The sequence below is a fragment of the Polypterus senegalus genome, chromosome 8 (assembly GCF_016835505.1).
Source record: "Polypterus senegalus isolate Bchr_013 chromosome 8, ASM1683550v1, whole genome shotgun sequence".
Taxonomy (NCBI): domain Eukaryota; kingdom Metazoa; phylum Chordata; class Cladistia; order Polypteriformes; family Polypteridae; genus Polypterus; species Polypterus senegalus.
In genome coordinates this window covers 14502557-14529364 of record NC_053161.1, presented here as the reverse complement: position 1 = coordinate 14529364, position 26808 = coordinate 14502557, and the positions used below count along the sequence as shown (strand labels likewise).

General features: G+C 38.6%; 1 protein-coding gene across 2 annotated transcripts in view; it reads right to left on the bottom strand.

Moving 5' to 3' along the window:
* The window catches only part of LOC120533804 (tetraspanin-9-like), a 297253-nt gene extending 283025 nt beyond the window's left edge, over positions 1-14228 (bottom strand). For both annotated transcript variants that reach the window (XM_039760776.1, XM_039760777.1), the window contains exon 1: positions 13810-14228. The gene's annotated coding sequence lies outside the window, so the exon portion shown is untranslated. The remainder of the gene's footprint in view (positions 1-13809) is intronic.
* Between the last annotated feature and the right edge of the window lie 12580 nt (positions 14229-26808).

Below are 26808 nucleotides of genomic sequence, written 5' to 3'. Positions count from 1 at the left end.
TCGATATAAAACCTGCCCAACTTTTGTAAGGAAGCTGTAAGGAATGAACCTGCCAAATTTCAGTATTCCACCCACACGGGAAGTTGGAGAATTAGTGATGAGTCAGTGAGTGAGTGAGTGAGTAAGTGAGTGAGTGAGTGCTTTGCCTTTTATTAGTATAGATTACACCATTGAATGCACAACGTAATACTAAATTAAATGTAAAAACACTGAATAACACTAAGAAAACCTTGAACAACAGAGAAAACAAACACTGCAAGAGTTTGCGCTATAGCCTTATGACTTAATAAACAACCAAGAAAAGTAACATTGCAACAATGCACGTGCGCACCTATGTGTGTGTCTCTCTCGCGGGCCTGCATGTGGGCGTGTCTGCCTCTCTTAAGAGCGTGCCTCTGTGTCTGTCTCGCCTGTGTGTGTGTCTGTCTCGTGTGTGTGTGTGTGTGTGTGTGTGTGTGTGTGTGTGTATGTCTGTCTCACGCGCGCCTGTGTGTGTGTGTGTCTGTCGGTCTCACTTATGCCTTTGTGTGTGTGTCTGTATCTCATGTGTGTGTATGTGTATGTGTCTGTCTGTCTGTCTCGTGCGTCTCTCCCTGGCAACCTCGTCCTCTTCCTCCCAATTCTGTCCCCGAGTGGTGGTTGCTGACCCTTTATATAGCCCACCCGGAAGTGCTCCAGGTGTCTGATCACCTGTTTCTGATTGCACTTGCAGGCGGTGCTGTAGAGTTGTCCAGGCTGGCTCAGGGACCCATTAAGCACCCCCAGGCGGCCACCCCAGATCCCAACAGGGCTGTGAAGAACTCCATCTCCCATGGAGCCCTGCGGGAAACTGATGCACCATCTTCAGCCAGGGAGGCTGCCACCAAGCATCCCGGGGGCGGTATTGAGCAGTCCATGATTGCTCCCCTGGAACATGTGTAGAAGGGGTGTCCAGGCCCGGCATGGGACCCGGCTGCCCGTCCGCCACACAGTGTTATGCCACTATGGATAAAATGCAGAAAAATAGACAAGGGTAAATGAGCCCTTACTTAACGTTTACTTCTGTCAGGCTAAACAAGAGGTTACTGACAAATTAGTTGCATTCCCAGCATTTTTTCTGACATCAACTAGAAGCAAAACTGATAACAATATATTAATTTTCAAGAAAAAAGTAAGTCCCAAACATCAATAAGGGAACAAAGCACAGCTCAGACATGCTACCCTCCAGTTAAGCTTGTTTGGTTAGCAAATAGCGTAAGTTATCACAATATCTCATCAAGATACTTCAAAACATGTCATAGTTTCTGCTTCAACTAAATGACTTGGTTACTTGTTTCAATTTTCCTTAACCCCTTAAGTGAAGAAGTACTTCCCGGTTTTAGTCTTATATACAGTATACTTCCCCTTAATTTACATTGGTGTCCTCAAGTATGTGATTCACTATACTGTATATTTAAATGAATTTTGCTGGATCCGTTTTATCAATACTTTTTATAATTTAAAAATGCTGGATGTAAAATGACACAGATCACATTGCTACCATACCCAATATTGAAACCACTACTCACAACTAAATGTGCCAAATATGACAGTAGTTTTCCATACAAGAATCTTATATATGAACCGCATACAGAATATACAGTCTTGGGTGTTTAATGTATATGCAATTCCAAAACCTAATTACACCATTATCAATACATTTTCAGTTTCTAGTGTGTAGGCTTAATATCCAAATGTTTTGCTCGAAAATACATTTTCCTAACCAGAAAAAATGTAGATAACACAGAAAGTGAATATCTTGAACCTTCCACTGGACATAGCGACAATGATGACAGTGAGACTACATGATGAAAGCAGGTAGACTAAAAAAATGCTCACAGAAGACATGGGGATAAAGATTATTTTACTGTAATAGTATATTGGAAATGCTAAATGTGTATGAGGTTTGTCTATTAAATAACGAGACTGACACAATAACTCTTTTATTTATATAACAATTCTAATGCTTGTCTCCTTCAATATACTACCCATTCGTAATTATACACAAATGAAATCTTGGTTTCCACTGGTCGAAAGCGTGGAGTAGATTGGTTTCTGTCAGCTTTTTCAAGACATCTGTTTTTTTTTTTCTTTACTTCTTTACTGCATCCATTGACGCAAAATGTGTTCCTTTAAGCACTGAATTCAATTTAGGAAAACGCACAAGACATGCAGTCTTCCCCGTAAGCCTTAGTAAGCATTTGAAAAGATTCCGGTGGTGTTTTGTTCATTTTACTAAAACTTTCAAATTAACATGTTGCTCAACTTTTAAACTTAGCATTATTCCAGCACACAAGGGGAAGCACAACTGCATTAAACAGTGACTGACAATCAACTGAGAGTGCTATCGTTTGTTGTGCAGGTTTGGACAGATTTAAACCTGCATGGCTAGTGCTCATAAACAGTTCTCACTGCTTTGATTAAGATATAGAAATACAGTTTTGTTATTTAGACAGACCTCGTATGTCATTCTCTGCGGAAAGACGCACAATGCACTTTTGGTATTGACATTGTATGCCATTTGCTTCTATACACAACTAAACAAATAATTAAAAGTCATAATGCTGAAATTAAATACCCAATCAGGTTGTAGCACCAAATTCATACCTGCAGTTTTAATAAGACTACAGAAAAATAAGGTAACATCACAACCTCTATAGCTTATATATGTCTTCACAAAGCTTATGTACAGGCAAATTAATCTATCAAAACAGTGACATATTTTCAATGCACTTTTGTTGTCAATGGTAATCCAAAATACTTTGGAAAATTCCAATTCAAAATCTCACTTAAGGTCAAATGCACTACTTGCTGTGACTGTGTACTGGACAAAGCAAGGTAAAATGATGGATGTTTGTGTTTATTATATTGTTTTATACACACGCACACACACACACACACTTTATATATACATACTAGGTTGACCGTTAGCTAACTAAATCACCTAAATACAATCATTGGTGTTATGAATAAATCATTGTTTTTAATAGCTTCTTCCTGTGAAAGAAAGTTTACTCGATCAAAAATAAAAACCATGACTTTCTTGATATTTTAGTTTATAATTTGAAAGCGGAATACGAATCTGAAAATCTAACAACATCACATTAAAGTTCAATAAATCCTGAAAAGAATGATACCAAGCATATATACAGTATGCAGGTTTCAAAATAAGCCAGATTTAAAGTGTGACATAAAAAGTCACATAAAATCGTTGCACAAAATTGTTGCACTTTTAGGCTTAGGATTTTATATATAGAGAGTAGATATGTGAATGACATACAGATAGTCCATATTTTTAATAAATACAAAACACACAATGGGTGGGGCATATCAGGAAAACAGATAATACAAAAAACCAACCAAACAAGAACCCTTTAGTCTCTCTAGGCTTATGTGTAAATTCCTATTTACCAGCTGAGCTACCTCACCCAACTTCCCACTTCTCCAGTACAATATACAAACAATTTATTTTTTACCTCTCATCCTCATTCACTTTCTTTCTCTATCTTGTCCTACCTCTTTTCCTCCCACACATGCACCCTTGCACAACCACAAACTCTACAGCTCCTGGTTAATCAGAATTATTTATGAGATTGTGGGATGGCCTGTAATGTCTGCGGTCCACCAAGTCATACTGCACTCTGATTATACATAAAACCACTTCACCTTCTACAGCCAGTCCTCACAATTTCTGGCCTGCATTCGGTCCTACTCCTATCACACAAGGAACATGTGATGTCAGATGTGGTAGCCTCTGGTCAGTCCTACTGGATGTTTCATATTTTGACCCAAACTTACAAGCTGTACTCACTGGCTAGGGGCTGATCTAGAAAGTACAGTAGTTTACATACCTAGGTACTTTCTAAGGCCTCATCCTTTACCTTAAAGAGGAGCTGGCATTCTTATCAACTGCTGGGTGACATTCACTCTAGGGTACCAAGTCACTATTTTCTCATGACTTCATTGGTGGCCCAATAAAACAAGCATACATTAAATTAAAAAAATCTTGGAAGGAGACAAGACATGATTTTCTCAGAGAGACACTTACACGTCCCGCGAGATAAGTCTTTGTGCCAAGAGATTTAACCATGCCCGGGGCCGGAAATAAAAGACAGGCTAGATGACAAAGTAGAATGTCGTAAAGAGGTTCAAAAACATTGGCGCGGTACACATGTAGAGCAGGTTAGAGATAATGGAAGTATGAAAATTCGAAAGTCTCAAAAAAAGGACAGTAAAGATTGCATTAGCGCAAACAAATGGAAATTATTACTTGGTAATATAACGGAACAGCGAAAAGAGATTGAATCTATTGTTCGGATTCAAACTTTAAATTGGGGACTTGTAGATCTTCCAATTTCTATTGCCATCGGGGAAAAAAAAGTAGTGTTTCTTCCCAATGTTGACAGTGAAATCCAAACATGTGCGAGCGACAGAGACGTGAATTTGCTGGCGTGAAGCACAGCTGGAGGGTTGGCAAGCGAAGTGTATATATATCCATCCATCCATTTTCCAACCCGCTGAATCCGAATACAGGGTCACGGGGGTCTTCTGTAGCCAACCCCAGCTAACACAGGGCGCAAGGCAGGAACCAATGCTGAGCAGGGCGCCAACCCACCACACGACACATACACACACCAAGCCCACACTAGGGACAATTTAGAATCGCCAATGCACCTAACCTGCATGTCTCTGGACTGTGGGAGGAAACCGGAGCACCTGGAGGAAACCCACACAGACACGGGGAGAACATGCAAACTTCACGCAGGGAGGACCTGGGAAGTGAACCCACTGCGGCATATATATATATATATATATATATATATATATACACACAGACACACATGTACATATGTATATACAGTGGAACCTCAGGTCACAACCGTAATTCGTTCCAAAACCCTGGTCGCAACCCAAAGTAATTTCCCCCATAGGATTGTATGTAAATACAATTAATCTGTTCTGGACCATACGAGCTGTATGTAAATATATTTTTTTAAAGAATTTTTAAACACAAAAATAGTTAATTATACCATAGAATGCACAGTGTAATAGTAAACTTAATGTAAAAACACTGAATAACACTGAGAAAAGCTTGAACAGAGAAAACTAACCTTGTAGTCTCTTTAAAAACAAGCCCAGTGCATTCTTTAACTGCCTTCTTGTGCTCTCTCTCTCGCTCTCTCTCTCTCGCTGCACAGGGAATGCACAGGGAGAGACTGAATACGTGCGGAAATCATCGGCGCGTACGAACCGGAAGGGAAACTGGCTTGTTCGTCACCTGAGTGTGTGGTCATGAACAGATGCAAAAGTTTGGTGAACTTTTTGGTCGTAACCCGATTTGTATGTGGTCCGAGACTTTCGTGACCCGAGGTTCCACTGTATGTATATATACACATATTGTCACACATGTAAGCTTGGGAGTCAACCAAAGGGACCAGAATACATCAATTCCACACCAAGCCGAGGGGTGGCGGGTTGTGCTAAACCTCTTTCTTTTCTCTCTGCAGACCACATACAAGAAATCATGCCTGTCCTGGTCACAAAGAACATCACTTCCTATATGTATACACACTCATACACACACACATACATATACACACACAGCAGTATATATATATATATATATATATATATATATATATATATATATATATATATATAAAAAAATACCAAGGCTCAGCGGAGAAGTAGTGTGTTAAAGAAGTAATGAAAAAGAAAAGGAAACATTTTGAAAATAACATAACATGATTGTCAATGTAATTGTTTTGTCACTGTTGTGAGTGATGAGTGTTGCTGTCATATATATAAACATATATATATATACACACACGCATATACATACATATCTACATATACACACATACATATACACACAAATACATATATATACATACACACACATATATATATATAAACATATATATAAATACATTTCTACATATACACACACATATATATATATATATATATACACACACATATACAGTCTTTGGGGTGCGAGCAACTGTTGCTGGGGGTGCCAAAATCCATGAAGGAAGAAAAATTAAAAACATTATTTGTACAAAATCTTAATTTATTTATCCATTCGTAAATAATTAAATGGGCAGGCTATTTCGTATCAGTGCAATACGTTGTTTGTTAAAACGGATGACACCCGCTCTTACGCAAGTCTGCGTGGATATTATGAACTATCGTATCTGTTCAAGTTCTATTTAAATTTTAAATAGAAGGAATTTTTATTTAGTCGACAAAATATTATTCCAGAATAAATCAACTCAAACCTTAAATAACTTATAATATTTTGCTCTCCATAAAAATATATCCTGTCAAAATTATACAAATTCAAATATGAACATGGTGCATAACAAAACCTGGAAATATAAATAAAATTTGTTCTTTTCAGCAATAACAAATTAAATCATTCAGTTGTCTTTGCTCTTATGTCATTTTATCAGAGTTGGACGCTTGGCATCTTTTTTTTTGGCCACAGGTTCGTTTCTGTTTGGTGTGAGGTTCTGTGTTGTGGAGATTCTCAGGATGGATTGCAGGTGCTCATTAGTGAGGTGAGTCCTGTGTGCTGTTTTGTTAGTCATCATCACTGAAAAGAGCTTCTCACACAGATATGTGCTACCAAACATGCACAAGGTTCGAGCCGTATGTAGACGGAGCTGGAGCATTTCTGCGGGAATGAAGTGAATAAACTGTGCGGGCCCTGCAGTATCGTGCTTTGCCTTCAGTGTGCCATTACACTGCAGCTCAATCACCTCCATCTGAATCTGCACAGGTGCAGTTTCCACATCGCCAGCAAATGGGTTGCGAAACAACTCAAAATTCTTTTTTTGTTCTTCAAAGTCACCAAAGCGCCGTGCGAACTCAGTGCGCAGTGCTCAGTTTATCAGCAAAGTGCATATTTGGGAACACCGTTGTGCCAATTTGGTTCAACATTACTTGGCAAAAGGGAAAGTGGGGCAAGTTGCACTGGTGCATTTGTGTCTCCCATAAAAGTAGCTTCACTTGAAATCACTTTGTGATTTTGCACGGTAAAACGCCTGCTGAAGTGTCAGATTCTTCTTTAACTTTTCTGCTTTCTGTATCTTGTGCATTGCATTCAGGTCTTTCAGGTTATCTTGATGTTTTGTCTCATAGTGCCGTCTTAGATTAAATTCTGTAATTACAGCCACATTAGCTCCACAAATGAGACACACGGGTTTACCGGCAATGTCAGTAAACATATACTCAGCCTCCCATCTGTTTTTAAAGGCTCTATGTTCAGAATCCCCTTTTCTCTTCGGCATCGTGTGGGCTAGCTTCGCAATAACTTGCAGCATCATAAGCTAGGCTTGATTAACGCGGTAAGTGTTCGGCAAGGCTGCTGAAGCGCTGCATTATGGGATTTGTAGTTTATCGTGTTACCAGCGCTTCATATCCCCGGGCCATTAATAACAATAATACAGTATATAAAATGATCTTGCGGGTTGGATATAATTACACGCCGGGCCGGATGTGGCCCGTGGGCCTTGAGTTTGACACATATGGACTAAATAGAACTTGAAAAGAAATATTTTTTCGAATGTGATCGCGCAATTCAGATCAAGTACATTGAGCCCGTGTGCTATTGTGGTTTTGCCTGTGTGCCTCAATAAGTTACCCTCCCCTCGCTCTTACTTTTTTACCGTTCATGTAATGAATACACCGAGTATGGCTTTACCAAAACAATCATTGATCGCGAATAAAGTATCCATTATTCATAAAGCTTCAATTGGTGATCTGTCTCTCTACGTTAACCATATGTCTCAAACCAAGGGGATGCGAGGCTAAAATGAATCGAGAAGCATGCGTACATACTTAGTGCATCCCCTCTCGGGAATCGAACCTGGGAAGTCAGCGCTAGAGGCGAAGCCTCTACTATTGCGCCACGGTGTGCGGTTTGTCTATTTGAGCGTAGCAGTGTAATTCGGTTTTTGTTCAGCACTCTTTGGAACTGTTGCTTTTTGTCTGCGCACTGCGTCAGTGCACGTGAGCCACTGAATATGGTTTTATATGTCACTCGCTCGCTTCTAATTGTTTCGCTGCCTTCTTAATTATATAATGCATGTTTTCTTCAGCGCTTTTTGTAGCTATTCCTGGTTTTCTACGTAATGCGTGATTACGTGAGAGGCGTGATGATGTCACATGAAACTCCGCCCCCCACGGCTTTCGAGCTCAACTCTATTACAGTAAATGGAGAAAAATAGCTTCTAGTTATGACCATTTTGCGTAGAATTTCGAAATGAAACCTGCCCAACTTTTGTAAGGAAGCTGTAAGGAATGAGCCTGCCAAATTTCAGCCTTCTACCTACACGGGAAGTTGGAGAATTAGTGATGAGTCAGTCAGTCAGTCAGTGAGGCCTTTGCCTTTTATTAGTATAGATATACACACAGACATACACACACACATACACACGAGGGACGTTAAAAAAAGTTCCCACGCTTTAATATTTTTGTTGAAAACGGTGGGAGGAGTAATGATTGGGCATTAACAATAGATCCGGCCCACCTTAAATCCCTTTGCACCTCTCCGTCAGTGTCTTTTGTCCTGTAAATGTGCCGATACATCTGATGAGGTCCGTTTTCAAATAATACTACATTAGTGCAACAATGTTTTCTGATTGGTACTATTCAGGTCATAAAATGATTTCTTCAAAATGTACTATATATTTGTCTTTCTTTTTTGCCTCGTGCTGCGTTGACATCATGCACCAGATGGCATGAGCTTATTTAGTGCGAGCAAAAGCACGCAGGTGGCTGGTTGCTTGTGCTATAACAAGCTTTACTTGGCGTCAATGAACGCACATGTGCTGTGCAAGGCATGCACGGGGGCCACAGAGAAAAGAAGAGTGTTCATGTCTCACTTTGCAGAGGAACTTTGTCGTCGCTTCTTACAAAAAAAGGCAATGGATAAAGCAAGAGAGGATGCAACATTGACAAGCTTCCTTACACACACATATACATATCTTCATATATACTGTATATACATATCTATATACATATCTACATTTATACATATATATATACATATACATACCTATCTACATTATATATATATATATATATATATATATATATATATATATATATATCTGTATACACATACATACAAACATACACACAGGTATATATATGTGTATATATATCTGTGTGTCTATATGTGTGTGTATAGCTTTGGTCACTGAGTGCAAGGGAAAAATAATAAAATATAGTCTATAAGTTATTAAACAGTAAAACATTAACGTTTTAAGAAGTACAGGTACATTGAGCACTACTGAAGTGGTTGTGGGTAAACTACATTTTAAAGACTGTGTAACACAACAGGTAAGTAACTAACAGCAGCTAAAATGTATATGGATCATCTCTCGGTAGTTGATCCCTTTTGAAAGGCGCTACACGACGGCTGTGGTATAGAAATTACATTTTCTATGTGAACATTCAAATTTGTGCCTCTGGTAATGTGCCTTACCAGCAATTAAAGAAAATTAGTTTTGTGTCCTCTGCAGTGTTAAGAGAGAAAGGCTTTGGCTTGGGATAAAAGGTGTAAAGAAAGGAAAGTTGCCTTTTTCTTTTATATAGTATAGAGGGATGTGTTCGCTGATGTTATGATCGCCTTTTGGGGACAGTCGCGGTGAGTCTTGTGTAGACTGGTGAGACGTCCCTGCCATTAATCGGCAGTCCTCCACTCGTGTGCATGTCTTCATAATCCGAGCTGACGACCTCATAATCGTATACGTTGAAAAGAAAGTGCAAATCGCCTTAATATTAGTTTGCAGCAGTCTAGAAAAGGGGTCCTGTGTTTGCACTTGTCTGGGCTATAGCTCAGGGGCAGGGTGAAAAAAATTAAAAGTGCTCACTTTGACTTAAGGCAGAAGCGCAGTCAGCGTCTAAAAGGCCGGCACAGCTATGCAAGCGCGCTGGCTGCTCGACTTTGCTGGGCAGGAGACCCCTTTGTACACACGCTCATGATATCAAAAGTCTCAGCGCTCTTTGGAGGTAATTCATATATTATATATATAGCAAAATACCCGCGCCTGGCAGCGGAGAAGTAGTGTGTTAAAGAAGTAATGAAAAAGAAAAGGAAACATTTTAATAATAACGTAACATGATTGACATTGTCATGAGTGTTGCTGTCATATATATTCCTGCCTAAATAAGTCACCTCGCTTGCTCTTACTTTTTACCGCTCATTTAATCATGGCTAGTGGCGGAAAAATTATAAAATGGAAGGAGGATGGCTTTACCAAAACAATTATTGATGGTGAATCGATTATTCATAAAGCTTGAATTGGTGATCTGTTTTTCTGTGTTAACCTCATATTTTTCATACTTCTTCTCAAACTAAGGTGCGAGGGTAAAATGAATCGGCGCTTGATCAATGTAATCGTGTACCAGGAAATCATGCATTGACAAAAGCTCCCCTTTGCTTGTAATGCAAAGTGTGATTAAATGCATTATTTTTTAACGTGTTATGGAGCAAATGCATCGAAGCTTCTCAGCTGTGCTTGTACTAAGAAAAGGAAAGATTTTAAAAATAACGTAACACGATTGTCAATGTAACCTTTTGTAAGTAGTGCCTGGAGGATTCAGTGTGGAGAAACTCTAGAGACAGCGTGTGTATTAACTTGTGGATTTTTCTGGGAGTATTTGGTGGCAGTGTGACGAAGTTACTTCAAAAGACGGCGTTAGCCGCGGAGCTCAGCTCAGAGCGAAATGAGATGAATGGGAGGGGAGATGATGATGTCACTCTCCCACCCGCCTTAACTGTCAATCCCCCACAAACACAGTCTCTCGGAATTTGCATAAGCACACCCCTTCACCTGCAATTTTAACTTAGTTACAAAGTGATCAAAACTCTCGTTTATATCCTGTGTTCTCTCATTAAACTTGTATCCCGCATTAGCTGTGGGCATGAGAAACGCCAGCGGCAGCCTGTCTATGAACTTAATTTAAAGTTTAGGTTTACACCGTGCTTTGTTTCCGAGGTAGCAGCACTCATGAATATGGTAGTATAAGTCACTCGCTCGCTTCTTATTGTTTCGCTGCCTTCTCAATTACATAATACATGTTTTCTTCAGCGCTTTTTGGAGGTCTTCCTGGTTTTCTACGCACTGCGTTGACAGTCAGTTCACGGGTTACGGGAGGCGTGATGATGTCACACGAAACTCCGCCCCCCGCGGCTTTCGAGCTCAACTCCATTACAGTAAATGGAGAAAAATACCTTCCAGTTATGACCATTAAACGTAGAATTTCGAAATGAAACCTGCCCAACTTTTGTAAGGAAGCTGTAAGGAATGAGCCTGCCAAATTTCAGCCTTCTACGTACACGGGAAGTTGGAGAATTAGTGATGAGTGAGTGAGTCAGTCAGTCAGTCAGTGAGGGCTTTGCCTTTTATTAGTATAGATACTGTATATAATCTGCTAACATCTCAGGTATTAGTGCTCATTTTAGTTATCTAAAAATAACGTTGATAACACAACATGAACAATATAAAGAGTGTCATGTACAATGTGAGTTCACCTCCTCTTCCACGAGCTGACAGCAATACTTTCTGAGAGAGTGGAGGATTCTGCATTCTTAAAGAGACAAAAAAAGGCGGATGAAGAAGTTGAAAGAAGACCTCATCTGTGATTCGTACAGCTTTGACATTGTTAAACAGAAATGATCTCAACTAAAATAAGGTCAGAAGCCTAGGCAAGAGGAAAGCAACAGGCAAGGTCACAGACAGGAATATCCTGCTAGAAAATCTGGAATCAGAAAGGATAACGTCTATCTATGTGAACAGAATGCTAAGGTCTGTTTGTCATACAATTACCCACAAACTAATGGCTCTAAAACCTTGATCTTGGTCTTAACCGAAAGCTTATAATCTATTACGTTCCGGAAATTCAAACAATTCTAGGTAATGTCAACATGGTGGGCAATGTTCTGGTGAGCACTAAAGTTTATTGTAATTAAGGTATGATCTCCGCAAGCCTATCCATTTATATTCTCCCAGGACACTGTACATACATGCACTTATTTTTTGTTTAGTTAAGGTCATTTTTGTCATTTATTAAGTCATGAATGAAAATGTAATAAAAAGCAACATCATCCTTAAATAAAGCAAAAATCATAAATGGTTCTTAGAAACAGGATTGCCAGATATGCAGTTTACATGCCAAACTGGGCTATTTTTGGAAAGCATTGTGTGCAAAAATTTCAATGTAGTGGTGTGCAGTTTTTATGTGTTATTTTAAAAGGTAATATGCGGCCACCCAAATGGTAAAACTCCAATAGCAGCAAAACTCAAAACTTCAAGGGGAACCCAACCTGGACTTCTATAGCCCCAAGACTCCCCTTGGTTGTCAACTGTGTCATTCATTGGGCTGGTCCACAGTGCCATTAGGTGGGTTTTCAGCTATCAATGGGTTGGAAAATTTTCCAGGAATTGGCAACCCTGCTTAGAAACCTTAACCATGATAAAGGAAAAGCTAATGACGCTAGAATTGTGGTAACGAATCTCTTTCAAAACATAAACTGAAGCTAAAGTCATCACTGGATCTATCATTGGCGAGAATTTTTTTTTAGCTCGCATGGATCAGTCTACTGAAGACCGAACAGTGACTTTTAAATTAAAGTCAAGTCAATTCCCGATTTGCCTGGCTTTTGTAATGAGCATTAGCAAAACACATGGCCAAGCAGTCAGCCTTTTTTCGGATTTGCCTTTTTTTTCCCTCATGGTTAACTCCATGTGGCATTTTAAATGGTCTGTAAATATGATAACAATAAACTAGTGATAAAAGACACTTCTCTTCAAGGAAAGGGCACCCACCGCTTTTTTACAAAAATACCGTTGTAGAAAAAGATGTCCAATAATTATTTTCGTGCTGTATTTTGTTTGGCTTGCGTATTTATAATTGTATTGAATGTATTTTGCAAATTATTAGTTTAATGTAATGTATATGTCATGTTTGTATTTTCAATGTTTTTTTTCCTATTTTCAAAAACACAATTGTCATTGTAAGGTTGATTTTTATTTTAGGACCGTTGGTTCACGTTTTTCACTAGTACATAAATAAAACTGGCACTTATCTATAGGCTGAACTGTATTGTTCACATGAAAAGCTCCCAGGCAGAGTTAACAGTCAAGGGCCCTAAACTGCAAACAGCCAAATGTGGGGACTAGCAGCTTGTCACAGTGTTGTCACACCTGGCCTGTATAGGACACTTTGAAATCACGTGCATTCTTTGGTCTTTTACTGTTTAATGAAATGCTCGCACATAAATGTAAACGCTACATATATACCTTTCCAAAGATTAAAATGCAAAAACACAGCCCATAAAGGATGCATCAAGGAAATTTCGGGATGGATCAGAACTTCAGAAATGTGCAAATGAGGACAGCATGACTTGTTTTAAGTCTGGATGCTTCAGAAAGTAGAATAAAGTAGAAGGTGTCGGATGCGCGAACGTACGTTAAAAACACACGGCCACAAGCATCCCAGTAGGCTGACGTCCAATAACGCACGGGCTTACTGGGAAATACCCGTGGAACAAGCCTGCCAGGCAGCATTTCTCTGTTTTCCCGTAACTCTTCCGTTCGCATTACTCTCGAACGGGATTGTCATTCTCATATACGTGATAGTTCGCAACTTCTCACACGCAGCTTTCCTTTTAAACTGCATGATTTTACATCTCAGCGAGCTGCTTAAACACGTAGAACTTGAATTTTTATAGAAAACTGCAAGAAAGAATCATAAAAGTAAAAAACGGAACATTACCTTTGAGAAATGGCTTCTCCCAGGAGAGGTACTTCAAATCTTTCCAGTTTCGTTGTTTGTTGGTTGTCCTTGGGTTTTAAAAGTTTTTTTTTTCCTTTAAACGGCCCGTACCCAGAATCGCAACAAATGCAGTTATTGTGTTTTGTTTCTTCTGTTGAAAGTGTAAGAATGTGCGATGGAACGAAGTGTCGTTTGATTCCCTTTAGTTCTGTCTTGATTTGTTTTTTGGTCCTTTTTTTTTCTAGCTTAGTAACACTTTTATCGCTTCCCTACTTGTTGAATAATCACTGGTTCCCTGGATTTTTTTTTAAAGATGGAAGCGGAAATGGAGCTCAAAAGGCCGAGGGGGAGGCAAGGGGGGCTCGTGCTGACTCCTGCAGGGCTGCGTCACACACGCAGGGACAGAGCGAGCGGCTCGCCGGCCAGGGGAAGCTGCACTTCCGAAAGGCTCTGCACAAAGGCACGCATAGTTAGCCCACTGCGTATTTATTATTTATTTTGTGTGTTTTTTTCTTGCCTGCGTAGTGATAAGAAAAAAATACATCCAAGCAGTAACGGTTACATTCATCATGCAGTTACCTTAATGTTAGCGCTTACTTAATTTAGATGACATTTTCTTTGGCTTCTCTTTATTTAATTTTCTTCATGTTCATAAAGATAGTTTGAGAGGTAGTGTTTAAAGTATAGTTAGGGTTGTATGTTTTTGTTCAATGGCGAACCAAAGGAATTGGAAAGAATAGAATTTTGAATTCTCCTTAATTATTTTTTTGTCTTTTGTTTCAGTTTTACTGTATAGTACTTTACAGTCGTGGCCAGAAGTTTTGAGAATGACGCAAGTATTGGTTTTCACAAAGTTTGCTGCTTCAGTGTTTTTAGATCTTTTTGTCAGATGTTTCTATGGTATACTGAAGTATAATTACAAGCATTTCATAAGTATCAAAGGCTTTTATTGACAATTACATTAAGTTTATGCGAAGAGTCAATATTTGCAGTGTTGCCCCTTCTTTTTTAAGACTTCTGAGCCAAACCATGACTGATGGCAACCCATTCTTGCATAATCCAATTAGTTTATGGGTTTTTGTTTGTCCGCCCGCCTCTTGAGGATTGACCACAAGTTCTCATTGGAATTAAGGTCTGGGGAGTTTCCTGGACATGGACCCAAAATTTTGATGTTTTGTTCCCCAAGCCACTTAGTTATCACATTTGCCTTATGGCATGGTGCTCCATAATGCTGGAAAATGCATTGTTCATCACCAAACTGTTCTTGGATGGTTGGGAGAAGTTCCTCTTGGAGGATGTTTTGGTACCATTCTTTATTCAAGGTTGTGTTCTTGTCAGATTTATAAGTGAGCCCATTTCCTTGGCTTAGAAGCAACCCCACACATGAATGGGCTCAGCATGGTTTACTGTTGGCATGAAACAGGACTGATAGTAGCGCTCACCTTTTCTTCTCCGGACAATTTTTTTTTTTTTTTGGAAAGTGGATTCATCAGAGAATATGACTTTACCCCAGTCCTCAACAGTCCAATCCCTGTACCTTTTGCAGAATATCAGTCTGCCCCTGATATTGTTCTTGGAGAGAAGTGGCTTCTTTGCCGCCCTTCTTGACCCCATCCTCCAAAAGTGTTTTCCTTACTGTGCGTGCAGATGCACTCACACCTGTCTGCTGTCTGTCTACACTGGTGGTGCCCCGATCCCGCAGCTGAATCAACTTTAGGAGACAGTCCTGGCGCTTGTTGGACTTTCTTGGGCACCCTGAAGTCTTCTTCACAATATCAGTGAAAATGGGTGTTTTTGGATTAAGTTCATTTTCATGGAAAAATGGGACTTTGTAATTAATTGCAATTTATCTGATCACGCATCATAACATTTTGGAGTACTGTATATGTAAATTGTCATCAGAAAAATTGAGGCAGCAAACTTTGTGAAAATTAATATTTGTGTCATTCTGAAAACTTTTGGCCATGACATTTTTTGATTATGACGGTTGGCACTGAGATTTGTGCAGCTGCATCACATCTGAAGGGCCCCAGGTTCAATACAACAACAACACATTACATTTTCTTTCTTGTATAGCCCAAAATCACACAAGGAATCAGCATTAATAGGTCCTGTTTTTTGACAGCCTCCCAGCCTATCACTGTCACCTCAGAAATGCAATAGTACAAACTACAAGGCAAAATGCAACAACTGATTATACCACTCACTAAATATAGAACTATCATATATGAGTATGCATATTTGTTCAATGTAGAAACTAATTAAAATACATGAAAAACAACAATATTTGTCAATCGGCTAATTGTAGAACCATGGACAAAGGCAGAGTCCTAGAGATTCACATGGGGCAACTCTGATTTATATTGTTCAATTGAATAGATGGATTTTATTTATTGGTATTTTCTTAGGGTAACACCTGTGACCTTAGCTTAGAATAAGGTTACCAACCAAGAGTCTTACATAATGCATTTCTAATTATTGTGTTGGTTTAGCATCCTCATACATCAACAATGTATACAGTGAGGTCCATAAGCATATGGACAGTGACTCAATTTTCATGTTTGGCTTCTTATGCCACAACAATAGACTTGAAACAAAGCCATCAAGATTTGACTGAAGTGTAGGCTTTCAGCCTACAGATTCAAGGGGTTTAACAGAAATATTGTATGAGTTGTTCCAAAAAGACAGACATTTATATACATGGTCTGTCTATTTTCAGGGGCTCAAAAGTATCTGGACAAATTAACATAATCATATATGCAGTGTAATGATCATTTTCAATATTTGGTTGAAAATCCTTTACAGTCAATGACTGCCAGAAGTCTGGAAACCATGGCCATCTCTAAGTGCTGGGTTTCCATCCTACTGATGCTTTGCCAGGCCTTTACTGCAGCCGTCTTCGGGCGCTGCTTGTTTGTTGGACTTTCTGCCTTCAGTTTTGTCTTCAGAAAGTGAAATGCATGTCCAATTGGGTTAAGATCCGTTGATTGACTTGGCCATTGAAGAATATTCCACTATTTTGAATTCAAAAGCACTTGATTTACACTTACAGTATGTTTTGGCTGATTGTCCTATCTGTTTTGTAGCATTTCAGAATTCATCCTGCTACTTCTGCAGCAATCATATCTATACTAATAAAAGGCAAAGCCCTGACTGATTGACTGACTGACAGACTGACTGACTCACTCACTCACTCACTCACTCACTCACTCACTCACTCACTCACTCATCACTAATTCTCCAACTTCCCGTGTAGGTGAAAGGCTGAAATTTGGCAGGTTCATTCCTTACAGCTTACTTACAAAAGTTAGGCAGGTTTCATTTCGAAATTCTACGCGTAACAGTCATAACTGGAACCTACTTTCGTCCATATATAAGGCCATAGCCTGCAGCTCGGTTGCCGTGTGAGGCGGAGTTGCATCCCGCATCATCACGCCTCCCACTTAATTGAGTGCCTGCCCATATAATGTACCGTAAATATTCGCGGGTGAAGGACTGTGCTTAGCATATTCATAAGTGCAGCTACTGTGGAAACCCTCTGACGCTGAACAAGCCTTTGTACACATATCAATAGGAAAGCAAGGTGTAAAGCTTAAGTTTAAGTTACGTTTATAAACACGCTGACGCGCAATATTCGCAGGCAAATCCACAACTTAATACCAAGAATGCCTATTAAACATCTTACATTCACGAGTACCGATTTGGGTAGTGATCACTTCGATGAATGAAACCTGTTCAAAAAACACATTACACAATTGAGAAGGCAGCAAAAGAATATGAAGCGAGTGACGCATATAAGCATATTCATAAGTGCAGCTACTGCGGAAACAAAGCACGGTGTAAACTTTAAGTTTAAATTAAGTTCATAGACACGCTGCCGCTGCCGTTTGTCATGCCTACGACGAATATGATATGATATGATATTCACGAGATACAAGTTTAATGAGAAGACGCAGAGTGTAAACGAGAGTTTTGATCACTTTGTAAGGGAGTTAAAATTGCTGTAAGGAGTTAAAATTGCAGGTGAAGGACTGTGTTTATGCAAGCGAATAGGAAAGCAAGGTGTAAAGCTTAAGTTTAAATTAAGTTCATAGACACGCTGCCGCTGGTGTTTGTCATGCCTAAGACGAACACGATATTCACGAGATACAAGTTTACTGAGAGGACGTAGGGTATAAACGAGACTTTTGATCACTTTCTAACGGAGTTAAAATTGCTGGTGAAGAGCTGTACTTATGCAAACGAAGATGAGATGATCAGGGATAGAATAGTGTTTGGCACAAACTCAGCGAAAGTGCGAGAGAAACTTTTAAGTGCCGGGTCTGAGCTAAAATTAAATAAAGCCGTGAACATTGCAAGATCGCACAAGATATTCGCAAAATACAAGTTTAATGAGAAGACGCAGGGTATAAAGCCTCGATGCTAAAGACCTGGCAAAGTCATGGAGAACATGGAAGGATGAGTTCAGATTATACACAGAACTTGCAATGCCGGAGGCAGAGGAAAAAACTAAGGTCAGATTATTCGGTTATCTTATTGGAGAGAGCGGCAGAGAATTGTGTCAGGCGCTAACCGGTGATGTAGTTAACCATGAGCTTGATAATACGTAAATTTGATGAACATTACAACCCCAAAATAAACAAAACTGTAGAGAGGTTAAGATTTTTTTCAAAAGATCAGGCAAGGGGAGAAAATATAGACAAGTACGTCACAGATCTGAGAGTGTTAGCAGGCACATGCAATTTCAGGGAGATTAAAAGTTCCCTTATACGTGACCGAATTGTGTGCGGAACCAGTGATGCAAGTTTGCAACAAAGATTACTGAGAGAAGACAATCTGACTTTAGAGAGGTGCATACAAATATGCAGAGCCACAGAACTGTCGAAGGAGAACAGCAGAACAGTCACATGGGCTTCCCTATTCTATACTTCTCCCAGTGCATCTCCCTAAACCCTCCGTGCGGGAACATTATCATAAGGCTTAACAATCTTATTGTTACACCTTCTACGTGCACCCAACCGTCCTTATTACGGAGTCTTCCTTGCTTTACCGCTGGCTGCTTCTTTCCATTCACTTCCCTAGCTCTTTATTTAAACAGTTTTCCTTCTCACTTTTCTGCTCCTTCGCTGTCTTCTCCCTTTTCATTCAAAATACGCGCCTCCTTGCTTTTTTACAGTCAGTTCCCCTTACGTCACACCATGGTACGTTTATCACAAGTTAATACCGGGAATGCCTGTTAAACATCTTACATTCACGAGTAGCGATTTGGGTAGTGAACACTTCGATGAATGAAACCTGTTATCTTTACAACGGTTGACAAACACGGAATGTAACTTCAAAACAACACGTCCTCCAAATACGAACCTGATTGAAAGAAATAATGATAATCAAATCCTTGATGACAGCAACACTCATAACAGTTACAAAACAATTACATTGACAATCAGGTTATGTTATTTTTAAAATGTTTCCTTTTCTTTTTCATAACTTCTTTAACACACTACTTCTCCGCTGTGAAGCGCGGGTATTTTGCTAGTTATCAATAAACACCAGTGACCAAATTCCATTCACAGCCATGCATGATCATTCCATAAAACTGCTTCCACCATGTTTCACAGATGATGTGGAATTCATTGGATTATGAACCATTTTTTCTCTTCTCCATATTCTTCCCTTTCCAACATTCTGGTATATATTGATCTTAGTTTCCTTGGTACAAAAAAAATTGTTCAAGAGCTGGTCAGGCTTTTAAAAATGCTTTCTGGTAAAGTCTAATCTGCCCTTCCTGTGGTTGAGGATTACCAGTGGTTTGCACCTTTTGGTAAACCCTTGTCTTTACTCTCATGAAGTCTTCTCTTGATTGTAGACTTTGGCAATGATAGGTCTACCTCCCTTAGAGTTTTCTTGGTTTAGTTAAATATTCTTTAACTAATCCTTCTTCACCAAGGACAGAATTCTACAATCATCCAGTACAGTTGTCTTCTGTGACATTCCAGACCTTCTGGTGTTGCTGAGCTCACCAGTACATTCCTTCTCTTTAGAAATGCACCAAATGGTTGATTTGACCACTCTTGGTGTTTCTTCTGTCTCTTAGATGGGTTTTGTTTTGTTTTCTCTGCCTAATGATATTCTGTTTTTACGTTAATGGAGAGCTCTTTGGACCTCATATTGAAAGATCACAGTGACAGTTTCCAAATGCAAATTCCACACTTGGAATCAACTCCAGACATTCTACCTGGTTAATAGTAAATGTAATAATGAGGGACCTGCTCCCACCTGGCTATGGATCAGCTTGTCAGTCAGGGGTAGGGGTTATGAATAAAAATGGCTGTCATTCCTAAATGGTTCTTGCAGTATTTTTGGTAAACCCCTTAAATTAAAGCTGAAAGTCTACACTTCAATCACATAATGATTGTTTTATTTCAAATCCATTATGGTGGTTTACAGAGTCATAATTATGACAGTTCTAACTATATTTACTGAAATCAGCTTATAAATGTTAAACCTAAAGATTTTTGCTAAATTATTCTGGTGTATATCTTGTAGAGTAGGTAGTGTGGTAAGCTGTGTTCTGAGATTTTTTTAAATAAGGAAGACCAAAGTTTCAAAGTAAGGTAGTTATACTCCATAATCATGGCCCGGAGAGATTCAGAATGTTATGTATCGATTAGCACATGGACATAAGAATTTCACTATACTCTGTACACATGTAAACCTATAAACATCTCTCTCTTGAGTCTTGGGAAGGCTCCTAAAGGAGGTTGGCATCAGTAAGGGCCATAACAGATTGCTGCACCAGTCAGTCTGGCAATCAGTCAACTTGTGTTGAACCCAGAAAATGATAGCATGTATCTTCTCTGTGTTGGGGGGTTGGCGTTGGTCACAGTATAAAATGGCCCCACTTCCAAAATTCAATTCCTTGCCCAGTCACAGTGTGCAGTTTGCATATTCTGCTGGTGTTTTTTGTTTGTTTGTTTGTTTTTTTTTTGTTTCTGTACACCACTGTTTTTAACATATTTCTCAAGATGTACTGTGCATGTTAAATAAAACCAAAAAAAAATGATCTTGCATTTAAAAATGAATTTCAGTTGATATGTGTGTATGTGCACCCTGTGGCAAATTACCATTCCATCCATGATTAGTACCTCTCTTGTGCTTGTGTGGTTATGTCTTTTACTATCAGATTAAGTTTCGGCTCCACTAAGAATCTATATAGAATGGAATGTAATGAGCCTTGAAATACCCTCTGGTCTTTGCATTAATGCTACATTCCAGGGATTAAGTGCAGACTGTGTGTTTCTGTTCTGTCAGAAGAAGAAGTGATCCTCCACGAAATGAAGAGGTATTTCATTTTGAGTGTGGTATTATACTGGGATCTGTAGGGAGAACTGAATCTGGACTTTATAGAATCCTTGAACATATCTTATATCACTATATCCCAATCTTTTAAGTACAGTCCAGAAAAAGTCTTTGCAAAGTCTAGAAAATCTGCACAGTGTCATTGTGCTTATAAAAAATTAGTAAGCAAGAAGGCCACATCTGTTTTCTTTGAAGAAGTAAATAAATGCTTATCCAGGTGTCACCCAGCATTTTCTTATCGAACACAAGGTGACATTTACCTTAAGGTAACATCTACTATATGTGTTTCTTGGCATACTCAAATCATCTGTCATATACTAATATTACTTAATATCTACTGTTTCTCCCTTCTGTTAATCAATAGGTATTTATTTTATGAAGGGCCTTAACAGCTGTCCAGCATGTGGTTTATGTGGTTGTATTAGAGGCTTTGCTCAACTGGTGAAAATTGGGGGTTGAGGGGGCAGGGGTTTGGGCACATGCAGTTACTAACCTCTCTTAAACGTCTAACTCTAGTGTTGAGGAGGAGCCCACATCCAGGCCTTCCTGGAAGTCCCACCCCTTCAGTACCCTTCTCTGTATAAGAAACAAGATAACTGGATGTCAGCGTTCAATACCTGAACCGCATAAGTTGGAGCCACACTAGGCTGCGGGAGCAACCATTTTGAGACCACAAAATTATATTTTTCAGTTTCTTCTTTTTTGTGCTGCTTAATTTCAATTTAGCATTGTTCCTATTAAACAGGGTTTAACAACACACAACATAGCTATGGATTTTACTAAGCAGAAACAATCTAAAATATACTATAGCATATTTGTAGAATACATTTTTAAATAACAGTGGAACAAAAAGAAACAAGAATCACAGACATTTATGGTCTAACTCTTTGCTCAGTAATGAGTGCTATACAAAGTAAACTGAATTGAATTCAATATTCTGGCTTCTTACCTGGTTTATTTTTTGAGAAACAGCCCTCCTTGTAGCTTTTTGCTTCTTACAAATTCTGGTATAAAAGGAAATGCCTTGCTAGCAGCAACTTTGACTTAAGATCTGCCTCAAGACAAACTAATTCTACTGTGTTCTTAATTTCCCCATTCTTTGACACTCATATCCTGACTTTAATTGATGGCTAACTCTTACAGTACATATCTCATTTATTTGGGAACCTACTAAAGACTGACAACTGTTTCCCCCTATCTTCTCAAAGCCATTACTTATTTTGATCCAATACTCTTTAGTGCTATAGAAGTCTTTAGGTAAGTAACTTGTAAAGATATGTATAGAAGGTCATTTTTGTCAAGGAGACAAAACTAACAATGCAAATCATTCAAATTGATAATGTCAGAGTCTGCTCCACCTCCTCGTGCAAAAAAGTTGGGGACATGGGAAAAACTTGAGAACGGTCTGACCAGCTCTAGATGCTTTCAAAGACTGCTGTTTTTCTATTTCAAGAAAGAGCTGGTAGAATATCACTCCTGACACATGCAGGAAGGCTCCCAGATTTCTAGGGTCTCATGACTTCAGGATGACAATAAAAGAAGATGGGAACAACAGGAGGGCTGTTGCCTATGACAATTCCTACGGACGCTACAAAATTGTCCTAATAAGTTACTCCAGGTACTGCTTGACAAAGACCTTCAGATGGTTCATTTTAAATAAAAACAAGAGGATAATTTTGTGAAAATCCAACTCCACATCCATGCATAAATAGATGACATCCAGAAAAATAGTTATATAGTGGCAAATAAAATAAAAGGCTGCTAAAGAATCATTAAACATAAGCACACAAGCATACATAGTTTAACACTGGTGTAGCACAAACTTGTGTAAAAGTGTAAAAAAAAAGTGTATCCAACCTGTCAACTTCTCTGCCTAAGTCAGAAACTGTTAAAAAAATGTTAATTTTAAATTAAACCCATGCTGTGCATGGCCAGTTTGCTGTATTTCAGGGTAAAACTGCTGAAACATTTTGAAATGACAATGTTTTTATTTACTTATTTCTGTTAAATTAAATATTGCACATCATTATTTCTACCTTGGGCTGGCAAGGGTCCTGGTCATCTGCGGTGGGAAGAGGTGGGCAGGAAAGACAAGGAGAAGTATTATTTTCTGTTTAGCTTACCACTATGCTTCATTCACATTATGTGACCTGCTCTACCGATGGCAGTGCACCTGCTCTCTCATCAACTGATGATTTTAACACAGAGATGTTATCTTTAGTAGTCTGGCAAAGGCTTGTTGGACTAGTTGCCTAGTTGCATTTTTGTGCCTTACTTAGATTTATTTTTTAATCATGATGGAACACTTCCTCATGTACTAGCTAAATTATGCAGATTTCAAATTTTCTAGGGTTTTCCTGTCTGTTGCCTGTGACATTACATGATGGTACACACTATTTTCTCACTGTTTTGTTTAGCCTAAAAATGTACAAAATATTTATTTTTGAAAATTATATATTTTTGTGTCCGGCTTTGTTGAGGTCTCATGAAAAGGTCCTTTGCGTCTGGAATCCCACTCCTCATGGCAGTTGCAGGAGGCATTCACTATAACAGTGGATCCAATTGGTTCCCAAATTTAATCCCAACCAATTTCTCTTTTTAATTGGACTGATAACCTAATTAAGTGAGCTGTTATTTCCCAGTTTATGTGTTTTGAGGTCAATGAAGAAATTACAAAAGTAAGTATGTTAATACATTTTAATAAAAAATTAAGCAGTAATATGTGGATTTTTTTTAACTGTTCATTCTGATTTCCATTATGCCTTTCCATTATTGACTAATTAGTGTGTCTGACGCTGAAGCAGTTGCAGCCTTTGATCATTTAATATTGTTCACCCGGGTGTCTGCTTTGATTGTTTTTAACTGTTACTATTAGGATACAATGAAGGGAGCAGACTACACAGACAAGGGAAAGAGAGGGAGAGAGATTAAGAGCGTGCACTGATATAGCATGTTGCTGCACCCACCACATGACAAATCACCTCAGGACCCCGAATTAGGACCCAAGTGCAGTGTGATGGGTGACACCTCAGCACCAGAATAGTTTGAACAGAATGGAACACTGTGAGGTTTTTTCGAATGGCTGGAGTGCCAATCCTGCCACCAAACCCCAAATTTTCCCTTGCAAGTTGGAGGAGCTGCTTGCAGAGCTGGATGCAGGTTAATGTCATACCCAGCTCAGAGCAAATGCAGGTTAACGGCCTTGCTCAAGGGCTCAACAGAGTGGAATTACTTCTGGTATTTACAGGATTCGAACTGGCAACCTTTCCAATTGCCAGTGCAGATCCCTAGCCTCAGAGCCACCAGACTACACAGAATATGGGAAAAATAATAGGAAAACAACAAAAAAGTTAAGCATTTGAAGCCGTAGCAAAAATTGAAATAGTTCTAAATTTCTTAAAATGTAAAGAAAAAAAAACATACTGCTGTGCTTTTCTGAATGCAAGAAAAAATACCCAACTAAATGACATCAGTTATTATCATTTATTATCACTTATTGTGAATCTGGTTGGAACAAAAACCTACAGCCACAGGGAGTCCCTAGGACCGAGTTTGGGAACCACTGCCCTAGAACAATGAGTGCGACTTGAAGTGAAACCTGTACAATGGAGCACAGAATAAGGCTATCAAGTACCTCTTTAGCAAGAAGAAGAACACGTCAACCGAAAACAATGAAAAACAGTGCAAATTCTTACATGGAATTAATTTTAATGGTATCTAGGCAAGACAAAAATGCAGAGTATTACTACCACTAGTTAACTTTTTTCACAAAGCGAATCATCTGTTATGCTCGCTAGCCATAAGCACTGTTAATGCATTTATATTCAGCTATTTATATTCATATTTAAAAAAAATATATGGCAAAGGAGAGCTCAAAGTGACTTATTTGTCATTAATGACTAATTCTATGGGAAAACATTGTTTTTTTTTTCGCAGTAAGTGCTTGCATCTTCCATTTTCCATTGTCCAGTGGTTAATATGCTTATTGTTAACATGTGCAGTTTGTGACTTTTCCCATTTTGCCTAACACATTAGCCAATAATCTGTTATATGCAGACTGATCAACTTGCTTCACTATAATTTGTTTATAGATGGTACTCTGAAATGCTTATATTCCAATAATTGTACTTTATCAACTCTTTATACTATATCCGTCTCCTTTTTGCAGATCCTTCTCTTTCTTCATGTCAGTTTCTTTAAGTTGATAGTAAACTGTTGTTGTTCTGCACTGCAATTTTATATTGTAAGCCATCTTCTAAGCCTTGTGTAATGACATTTCCAGCTCCTGTCTCATTTATCTTCTGTTGTGGCTGCGTAGTTTCTTTAATTCCATTGTTTCCCTGCTGCTTTCCTATTTGCCATATTTTATTTTATTTGATTAATTCCCTAATTTTCACTTTTGGCCTTTGGACACACTTTTCCAATGTGATTACACCCAGACTATATCAGCTATTTGTTGCTGCCTGGCATTGTTAATTATTGAGCAGTCAGATCACAGCGTTTTCCCTATATTTTAAAATTAACTAATGACATGTGTTTCTTAAAACATTCATGAAGTAAGGTGGTGATGTGGAATGTAAGCACACTTTGAGCCTTGAATCAACCCTGTCTTGCTGAAAGAAACTTCAGATTTTTACTCCTAAGCCTTGATTTTGTTCTTTCTAGTGGCGTGACTCTTTAACTTAATGTTCTAACTTCATCTGTTTGTAAGTTGAACAGTGATTCACCACCTACATGCTTGCACTGATATTTTTATCAGTGGAATGTACACTCTGAATATGTGTCCTTGAACTTGAACACTATAGACAAAAGCCTTGATAAAGAGATTTGCTTGAAACACAACAATAAACTGTTCAGTTTTACATGTTTTTTGGGCATCAACATTGTAACATTTCTTCAGACGAGTTTTCTCACTATTTCTTGGATTATACATGAGTGCTCTTTGTACAGGACTGGCTACAACTGTAAAATGGTGAAACTTATTTATGCTTCCAGTAGTCTTCAGTGCCTTCTATAGTGATAATCTACTTTTTGCAATGTATATAATTTATAACATCATGGCGCTGGAGACTGGAAACATGCTGTATGTTTATTAGGACATGCAGCTACGAATTTCACTGCGTACGTAAATAACATTGACCATTTAAACCTATAACTCTATCTTAAAAACAGAATTAATTACACACTACTACATTACTTTTAATTCAGCTCTACTTTTTCATCTTCATGATACAAGAGAATTTGGTTTTGGCTTGGCTTTTTTCTCAACATTGCCAGAAAAAACAAAGACCAACAAGAAAAATAAATGTAAAAGGTTAAATAGGAAGAACAGCTGTAGAAGCAATATCCTGAGTAATTTTTGTATTATATGGACAATGAAAAAAAATCCTTTGTCAAGCATCAATTAGTTATATGATTCGAAAAAGAAAATTCAATTTGGAAAGGAAAATAAAAGAATTTAAGGCCAGCAGGATAACGAAGGATGAAAATTATGAGGAGGTACGAAGAGACTGGCAATTACTGGCTATTAATTATTAGATAAAAAAGAAAAAAGAAATGGAACGGGGGTTGTGACATTTAAATAAATAAACTGAGGATGTATTTTTTGGTTACCTTGTTGAAAAAGAGGAAAAACAAAGA